The sequence below is a fragment of the Uranotaenia lowii genome, chromosome 2 (assembly GCF_029784155.1).
Source record: "Uranotaenia lowii strain MFRU-FL chromosome 2, ASM2978415v1, whole genome shotgun sequence".
In the NCBI taxonomy this organism is placed as follows: Eukaryota; Metazoa; Arthropoda; class Insecta; order Diptera; family Culicidae; genus Uranotaenia; species Uranotaenia lowii.
Window position 1 is genome coordinate 223,170,415 of NC_073692.1, and position 10,051 is coordinate 223,180,465.

A 10,051-nucleotide genomic window follows, 5' to 3' on the forward strand; every position below is an offset into this window, starting at 1 on the left:
TTCATTCCAATTGACAGTGAATCCCAAGAAGCTCTAACACCAAACCACTTTATTATGCTCAGCTCAAGTGGCGTATCGCAGACCCCGAAAAAGTTAGCAGATCAAAAACAGGCGCTTCGGAACAATTGGAATCAACTAAACGTGATGCTCGATCAATTTTGGAGGCGTTGGATCAAGGAGTATTTGCCTACTATTTCTCGGCGTACAAAATGGTTCCAGGATACACCCCCGATAGAAAAGGGCGATTTGGTGGTGATAGTGAATGAGACCGAACGGAATGGTTGGATACGTGGACGAGTCATTGGTTTAATCGAAGCGAAGGATGGGCGTAGACGTCAAGCAGCAGTACAAACGGCTAAAGGAGTGCTTACGAGGCCGGTGGCAAAGTTAGCTCGATTGGATTTGAGTACAAGTAACACCAGGGCAGCAGATACATCCTCCGACCTGTCTTACGGGCAGGGGGATGTTACGGCATAACTGACCGACCTCGGAGAGTATCAACAATATCTGGTAGCACGCAACACTGCGGTAGAAGTAATGACATTTCTTAGTGAGGATTAGGCAAAGAAAAAGAGAAGAAGAACGGTTGTTAGAAATTTGGATTATCATCGTTGTCACAGTCGAGAGCAAACGTTGTGCTTTAGGATCGTTTGAGGATTTAAGCGAGTTTCTGCGTCTTAATTCAGACTTATTTCCAAGATAGTAAGTGAATCATTAAAATTACTCTTATGGCTAGATTCATAACGATCCTTTTCCTGATTAGGTGGATATCGATCCATATTATTCTTATGCGACATTTATGCACACGTGTGCTTAAGGACTATTGGAGGTTTTAAGCGAGTTTCTACGCATGAAACCAAATTGTACCCTCATATAAGTAAGTCACTTATAACAATCACTCTTATAGTTAAATACAAACCAGTTCTACTCCTCTTTAGGCGGATATCGATCCATATATTTACGCTATAATAGATTTGTATTTGCGAGGTTAGGACACCATCAATTGTAAGTAGATGATAGTCTCTTCTCTTTACAACAAAATGTTAAATAAATTTATAGTTTTAGCTACTTCTTACACCACAAATACGGTGCAGATTCGCTTAAAAAAGGTGCCAAAAAACCAACCCAATAGAACCATTCACCAGCTGAATAACAAGAAGTCGGCTGGGAAGGATGGCATCGCATCGGAACTCGTCAAAATGGGCAAGGACTAGTTTGATGATTGCCTACACCACTTGATGATCCGGATCTGGGACACAGATCAGGAGGAGTGGAAGGAGAGGGTAATATGTCCCATCTACAAGAAGGGCGCTAAAATGAACTGTGAGAACTACCGAGCTATCACTGCCCTAAATGCCACCTACAAAGTTCATCCCGAATCCTACTCCGCTGCCTAAAGCCATGAAGGGGCAGTCTACGATTGTCCAGATCTTCACATTGTGGCTAATCCTCCAAAAATACCATGAATACCACGATTCTACGCAACATCTATTCATCGACTTCAAACCCGCATACGACACGATTAATCGTGACGAGCTATGGAAAATCATGGTCGAGAATGGCATTTCCGGGAAGCTGTCCAAACTGATCAAGGAGAGGATGTATGGATCGCAGTGCTGTGTGCGGATTTCAGGAGAGTTTTCGGGTTCATTCGAATCATGCAGAGGGCTTTGATAAGGCGATGGTATATCCTGCATGATGTTTAACGTGGCGCTAGGAGGTGTTATTCGACGAGCGGTTGGCGAAATGGGGGGCACGATTTTCAACAAATCCAGTCAACTTATCTGCTTTGCCGATGACATTGCACAGTGGTCCAAAACAAACATTTATCGTGACAAAATTAATTACGAAAAATTTATATGTTTAAGATATATGATCTTCTGCAAATTTGTTCACAATTATGAGGGCCGTATTTAAAAAAATAATTTATTAGGGCGTGTCGTCCTCCTGAGAATTCGAAATGCTTATTTCTTTCAGGAGCTAGATAGAGCAAAAATGTTCTAGAATGTTGTAGGTTTAAACTTTTCAACAAACTTTGCTAAACACACAAAAGTCGTACGATGAAACGTTTCCATTTTATAATTTTTTTAAGATTTACATATTAGCGTGTCGAAAAAAACAGTTTTTTGACCATAACTTTTTCTAGTGAAGTTGTACAGTATTAATGTATTCTAAAAAATTGATCAACATATCAATGCGCCCGTTTTTCTCTGAGATTATAGTGAGCTATTGTTTCATTTGTAAAAGTAAGGAGCACCAATGTGTTCAAATTTGACAATTTTTGAGCTGCAATATCTCCAGTTTGTGCAAATCTAAAAATTTTAAATTTATTGCAAAATGTAGCTTGATAAATCAATATTCAAATGCTGAAAAAAATGGAGATAGGTTTTGCTTTGAATTCGAGATTTCAAATTTTGAAAATCGTAATTTTTTATGATTTGTTTTATAGAATTATATTTAATTTTAATCCTTTTTTATCAGAAACACAACCAGTAGCAATACACAAGCCAACCACTACTCTTGATATTATTTTGAATTGTTTAGCTTCTTATTTTACAATGATCTTAAACATTTTATTATTTTTATAAATATTTGAAACAAAATAAACAAAGTTAAATTGCTATAAGAAAAATCAACTTTCTTCAACAAATTTTTCGCAGCTTCAGGCAGTGGCAGAATTTCTTTGACTCTCTGGACGCGATTGGTCAATGGTATAAGCGGATCAGAAGTAATCAGCAACCTTTTGAAGACATCTTCGATGTTTGCAACCCTACTGAATTTACGTGCATGATGTTCTCTGAAACGTCTTATCGATTCGTTCCTCGTTTCCTTGTTAAAATACTTAATAAACCCTGACTTTTCCCAACAGGCATTGAAATAAGCTCATCATCAGTCTCGATTCCTTTACAAAATTTAGTCGATCTTACTATAAAGAGACTCATGCTCTTTTTAGAAAGGTCAACGGATTTAGACAAATTATCCAAAACAACGGTCATCTTTAGGTGGGGTTGCGATGGAAGCTCGAACCACTCGAGGTACAAGCAAGTAACTTTGGATAGCAACGCGAATGGAGACGTTGTAGAGTATGGTATAATTATTCTCATACTATTTGCTTGTTCTTTGGTGCCATTACGAGTAAGAAACGAAATTTGTACAATTTGGAACAATGATTATCCATCATCAACAGCATTGTGTCGACCAATTAAGCTAATATTTATAAAGAAACTCGTGCGCTCACGCAAAGCGAAGCGGGTAAAATTTCAATGCATTGATATAGTCGGCAGATCATCTGTTGCGGTGGTGAAGATCTATTGCAAACTGAAACGCGAAGCAGGAGGCAGGAAGATTTGGATTGATGATTATTTACCAAGACGAAGTATATGCTGGCCAGGGGTGTTATACTCCTCAAAACAACACAATGTGTTCTAAAAGCACAATGTGAGCTCAAGTTTTCTAGAACTGCGCACACGACGATAGAATATCTACTGCTCGCTCTCTTACTGCGCGCCGATACCCAGTAAGCGCGTCCTCTCAGAAATCGACAGAGCATGCAAAAAATTGAGAGTTGAGTCACCGAACTTAGAATAAAACGGTTAACTTCGGCGACACTCCAAGAACGCAAATATTTTCATTCGGTTTGTCCTGCCGAGATACCTAGAGGCAACCAATACGAATGCGTATATGCGAAATCAGTTTGAATCGTACACTCGTACGGTGTGGTCGTATTTTGTCCCCGTGTCCCGTGTGTGCTTTCAATCGTAGCTGTCGACTTCTCAGGCAGGCGAACACGCGTCTCGGAGGGAAACATACAAACAGCTTAGCTTAATTCGTGGCACTCACCCAAGGCACGCGTATGGTGTGTTCCTCTCTAACGATGTGATGATGCAAAATCGCCAGAGAGATCGTTACGATCCTTCTGGCGATTTGAGTTACCTCTCTGCCAATTCAATTTTACCGGGTAGTCGAACTTTCTGAGAGGTTTCTCACAATGATGAAAAACACAATGAGCTGATCCACTCTGCTCAATGTGCTGCTCAACGTGAACTCTGGCTCTAGAAATTTGCCAAGCACTCTTCTTCGTTATATTTTTCCTTCTCATCAAAAGAATATAAAAACGATCATCGTTCATCCAGTCCGGCACGAAGACACACCGGCTGCTTGCAAGGAAGAAAATAACTCATAAACAAGCAACAGCAACAACACAAACGAAATTCAGTCGGGCTCGGCCTGCCGGCTGCCGAGCAGCGATGCCACGAAAATCTGTACCATCAGTGTATTTAATTCTGTTACTTTGGGACACGTATGGACGAAGATCAGACTCATTTATGAGACAGATTTTTGTGGCAACGGTGTTCGGCAACCGGCAGCCGGCAGGCTGAGCACGCCCAGATTTCAGCTGTGTTGTTGCTGTTGCTTGTTTATTGGGAAAGAATTCGCTTTCGTTTGTTAATTTCTGTTATATGATTTAAATCGCCGTAATTTGTATGATTATATTTTTCTTTGTTAATTTCTGCGTTGTGGTGGTATACTGGTACACATTGAGCAGCTCAATGAGCTGAGGGCTACCGCTGCGTAGCTCAGTGATTTGCTTCGATGTGGCAAATTGATGGACAGCTAGCTCAGGCAGTGCTCGGTTTTGCTGTCTCAATGTGCTAATGGAAAAATGCACATTGAGCTCATTGTGTGAGCATATGACACCCCTAATGCTGGCCTACGGATCCGAGACCGACCGAACCCGCTTGTCCAGTAATAACAAGGTCACGATCGACGGCAACGAGCTGGAGATAGTCGAAGACTTTGTCTATTTCGGCTCGATGGTGAGCGCTGACAATAACACCAGCCATTAGATCCAGCTGCGAATGATCAACGGAAATCGTGTTTACTATGGACTCCACAAGCAACTGCGGTCAAGAAGACTTAGCCCCCACACGAAGTGCAAGCTGTATATGACATTCATTAGACTGGTAATACCCTAAGGAGAACGGGACGTAGATATTGCTTAAGGAGGACCTGTGCATATCCGCAGTATTTGAGTGACAAGTGTTAAGAACCACCTTTGGCAGCGTGCAGGAGAACGAAGTGTGGAGGCGGAGGATTAACCACGAGCTCGCGTGACTCTACGGCATTCGAGTATCCAGATCTTCTTCGATAAGCTAGAATCCGTACTTGCACTCCTGAAGCCAGGCTCTCGAATGTTAATGCTTGGCGATGAAAAAAATCCCCATAAATCAGGAAAATTACGATACGATACGCAGACCTTCTGAGTTGTTGAGTCGCGTTTCAAGCACGCATATAATTCGTCCAGCAAACATACTCGACCATGCAATATGTTCAAAAAGGGTGATACGGTCAAAATTTGGTCAAGGGAAAACGCGTATAAATCGGTGAAATCGTTTATTAAAAAAATCAAATTAATTTTTTTTTTCAAGTTAAATTAGTATAAAATTCAGGAAAAATATTCAGTTAGGCTTTCGCTTTTCCAAATCCAAATTACCGGGCCTTACGCTTAACCCCTGCCTTCGAATTTTGTACAGCCACCTTGTCCACCTTCTTCGCCTCAGAAAGCCAGTTTGCCTCGAGCTGCTGCTCGTCCTTAGCAGTTTGTATGGCCTTTTTTAGGTTCCGCTTGACAATAGCCCAATATTTCTCAATTGGGTGGAGCTCTGGCATGTTGGAAGGGTTCTTGTCCTTGGGAATCACCTGCACGTTGGCCTTTTACCGTAATGGCAAGATGCCAAATCCGGCCAAAACAGTACGGAACAACCGTGTTTCTTCAGGAAAGGCAGCAGACGTTTATTCAAACACTCTTTCATGTAAATTTCTTGGTTGACAGTCCCGGAATCTATGAAATGCTGCTTTTCAAGCCACATGTACAGATGGCTTGCCAAACCAGATACCTATTTCTTCGCGAACTTTGACAGTTTCATGTGCTTGAAAATATCTGCTACCTTTCCCCTTCCTTTTGCCGTATAAAACTCCTGTCCCGGAAGCTGCTTGTAGTCGGCATTGATGTAGGTTTCGTCGTCCATTACCACGCAGTCAAACTTCATCAGCATCGTCGTGTACAGCCTCCAGGATCGCGCTTTGGCCGTCGTAGTTTGTTTATCATCGCGATTTGGAGTCACTTCCTTCTTGTAAGTAGATAGTCCGGCTCGATTTTTTGGCTCGATGCACGATTGTAGACGATACACCCAGCTTATCTGCGGCATCTTGGAGAGAGAGGTTAGGGTTTCGCTTGAAACTACCGACAACTCTCTTTGTCGTCTCAGCGGCTTCCGGTTTTCGATTTCCTCCCGATCCAGACTTCCTGGCTGTCGACAAACGTTCCCAAAACACTTTAATTACATTTGTAACGGTTGATTTGGCAACTTTTAGCGATTTTGCCAGCTTTGCGTGCGAGTAGCTCGGATTTTCGCGATGCGCGAGCAAAATTTTGATACGCTGCTCTTCTTCCGTGGACGGCATTTTGACAACTGAAGAGTGAATTCCAAAATTAAAATAGAAGCAACATTCTACATACACACACCTTCAAAATGAGGGGTGTTCAGGTTTTTAAATGCAAAATTGAAAGAAATACGTCAAGTTGATATTGACCAAATTTTGACCGTATCACCCTTTATTCTACTGTAGACCAAATCTGCAATGAGACACTTCCACTCAACATCAGTGATAATAGCATAGTGTTGACAACGATTAATCTCAAAAATCCTGTCATGTATAGTAAACTGAACGATTAAATGCTGAATTTCAAGTAGCCACAAGTTGAGCATAAACAGGCCTCTAATGACTAGGAGAAGCTGAACAAAATTATCGAATTGCACAGTACTCTAAATGCTAGACACTCGAAAACAATTTCCGTCGCAGTAGAAGTAAAAGACCAATGGATGTCGTTAGACGTATGGAAACTTATACGGATCAAGAAAAACTCTTGCCCAATACAAAAAGTACCCTACTAACGATCATGTAAAGGATCTTCTACTGAACGTTCTCAAAAAGGTACAGTGTGCCAAAGCTGAAGCGAAAAAAGGTTGCTACCATAAACTCTTCCACACGTCAAATAAAAAAAAGACATGGAAGAATTTGCGGCTACAATTCCAAGAAGTGCTCAGATAAATGGCACTCCATCTTTCGGCAATCGAACAAGAAGTTCTTATTTTGGTAAACAATTTAGATTCTTCAAAGAGCTCGGGACCAGATGATGTTTCGGATCAATTTGTCAAAACTCATCACAATATTTTAGCCCCATTGATCCGAGATACATATATTGACTGACTGTATTCAGTCAGGTGTGTTCTCGTAATCCCTTAAAACCGCACGTGTTTATTTATGTAAAAACATCAACGGACCACATGTTGATCCTAATGATAACTTAATAAAATAATGAGTTAAAAACTAGTTAAATCTACAAAGTTCTCGAAACCATTAAAATTTTTCTTCGGAAAGTAGTCCTTGAGGCGTCGAAGTCGAAGTACTCGGCGAAGCGGTTGAAAGTTCTCAAAATCCCAATAAGAGCGCTGTTGGCTCCGTAGTTATTCAGCCGGATGGGAACATAGAGCTGTAGATTTTGGTTCCTTAATCCTCGGGGTCGCACACTGAGAGGAATAGCCTCCAGCAGCATGGGAGCGTCAATCCTCGACGCAAGGAGATCCGCTACAACTAGAGCACGTGCAGCGTTACGACGAATTTGAAGCATGTCTAAATCAATTAGGCGGCAACGGTTTTCGTAACTGGGTAAACGAAACGGATCTAACCAGTTCAAGTGTCGCAGGGCATAACGTATGAAACGCCGCTGGATAGCCTCTATTCGTTCAGCTCCGTTCTGGTAAAATGGGCACCAAGCTGCAGATGCATATTCAAGCGTTGAGCGAACTATGCTGCAATACAAACTTTTTAGGCAGTACACATCTTTAAACTCCTTTGTTACGCGAAATAAGAAGCCAAGACTTCTAGACGCTTTATCGACGATGTAATTCGTATGAGTCTTAAACTCCAGCCGGTGGTCTAGGATAACGCCCAGATCGTTGATGTGGTCCACCCGGGCGATGATTTCGTTCCCAAGAGTGTACTCTGCGTGAAGAGGGTTCCGCTTGCGAGAAAAAGAAATGACCGCACATTTGCTGTGGTTTAGAGGCAAGCAGTTGGTGTCACACCAGTGAGCAAAGGTGTTGAACTGCCTTTGCAAGAGATCGATATCGTCTTGGCCATTGATGGTGTGGAAAAGTTTGAGGTCGTCGGCATACGCAAGTTTTGGGCCGTCCAATAGAGTGAGAACATCGTTAAAATAGATGACAAAAAATTATCGGTCCCAAGTGGCTTCCCTGGGGCACACCTGAACAAGCAGAGAATTGTCTTGAAAAGAAATTTCCAGTTTGCACAGATAACCTTCGTCCCGTTAAATAGCTTCGAAACCAGTCCAGTAGGGAACCACAGAATCCTAAGCGTTCGAGTTTAGCAATAGCAATATCGTGATTTACTTTATCGAAAGCAGCAGACAGATCAGTATAGATGGCGTCGGTTTGTGACTTCATGGTGAAGCTATCTTGCACGAACGATGTAAAAGTCAGCAAATTTGTTGTCGTGGATCGTTTCGGCAGAAATCCGTGCTGATCATTGCAAATGTATTGTTTTGAGGACGAGAAAATCGGATCCAGAACAACCAATTCGAACAGTTTGGCTATCGAACAAAGAGCTGATATTCCGCGGTAGTTGTTCACATCTTTCTTATTTCCCTTTTTGTGAACAGGGAACATGTAAGCTTCTTTCCAGAGCGAGGGAAAGGTTGCGAAGTCCAGCGAAGCTCGAAAAATATGTCTGATGGGGGTCAGCAAGTGTTGCATGAAACGTTTCAAAAGGATAGCTGGTATCCCGTCCGGACCCGTAGATGATGAATTTTTAAGCTTTGCTGTCGCCCTTAAAATGGCTGCGTCATCGAAGGCAATACCGTTTAAGGAAGAGTCTAGAGGTGTGATATTTCCTACAGCCATATCCAGTTGCTCTGAGGAAATGGACCCAGTTGTGAAAACGCTAGAAAATTTCTCAGCAAAGAGGTTGCATATTTCAAGATCGGTGTTCGCTGTGTGGCCGTTCAAAAACATTTGAGATGGAAGCCCAGATTCTTTCCGCTGATTTTTAACGTACTTTCAGAAAGATCTCGGGTTGGTCTTAAAATTACGCTGTAGTCGGTGGAGATAGTTCTGGTAGCAGCGCCTACTACTTTTTTTGTACGCCGTGTTCAGCTTGCGGTATTCTTCCTTTGTGCAGAAGGATTTGTGCTTGCTGAAGTTTCGAAGAGCACGGTTTTTTGCCGTCTTCAGTTGTCGCAGTTGATTAGTGACCCTCGAGGGAGCTCGAGGGTTGGAGGGTAAGCTACGTTTCGGAACATGGCGGTCAATTATATAATTCAGTATATTTGAAAAAGTCGCAGCGGCTGCATCGGGATTAGACATATCGAGCTCGTTCTCCCATTCGATAGAATCCAGGACAAGTGAGATAGCTTCGTAGTCGACGTTTTTGAAGTCCTGGTAGAAGGGAGCGGTTTCCTCTATAGGAGCGTTAACTCTAGTGACATCGAGTGAGACCACTAAAGCTAGGTGATGGGAAACAACTTTAACAAGAGGAGCAGGAGCTAAATCAATAGTCGGATTCTTGAAGCCTTCGTTTATGAAGCAGAGGTCTAGCATACGGCCGTTTTCGTTTTCAAAGCTGTTGATCTGGCGAAGAGTCGCGGTGCTCAAAGAGTCCAGGAAGATGTTGGAAGGAGTCGAGAAATAGGAGCGCATAGGATCTGGGAACAAAAAGCCGCCATCGGAAGGACACCATTTCAAGCCAGGCATGTTGAAATCACCGATGACAAGTATGTCATCTTCGGGAGAGCAGATTGAGCTTACTTTGGATAGGCACCGCGAGAAAGACTCAGCTACAAGCGGGTCACAAGAGCGATCAGGAGGCACGTACACTACGCATAAGTACAATTTCCGATCAACGAGATCAATGAGGGCCCAAAGAAGCTCCAAATCGTCCCAGGAACTGTCTTCGATGAGTTGAGCCGGGA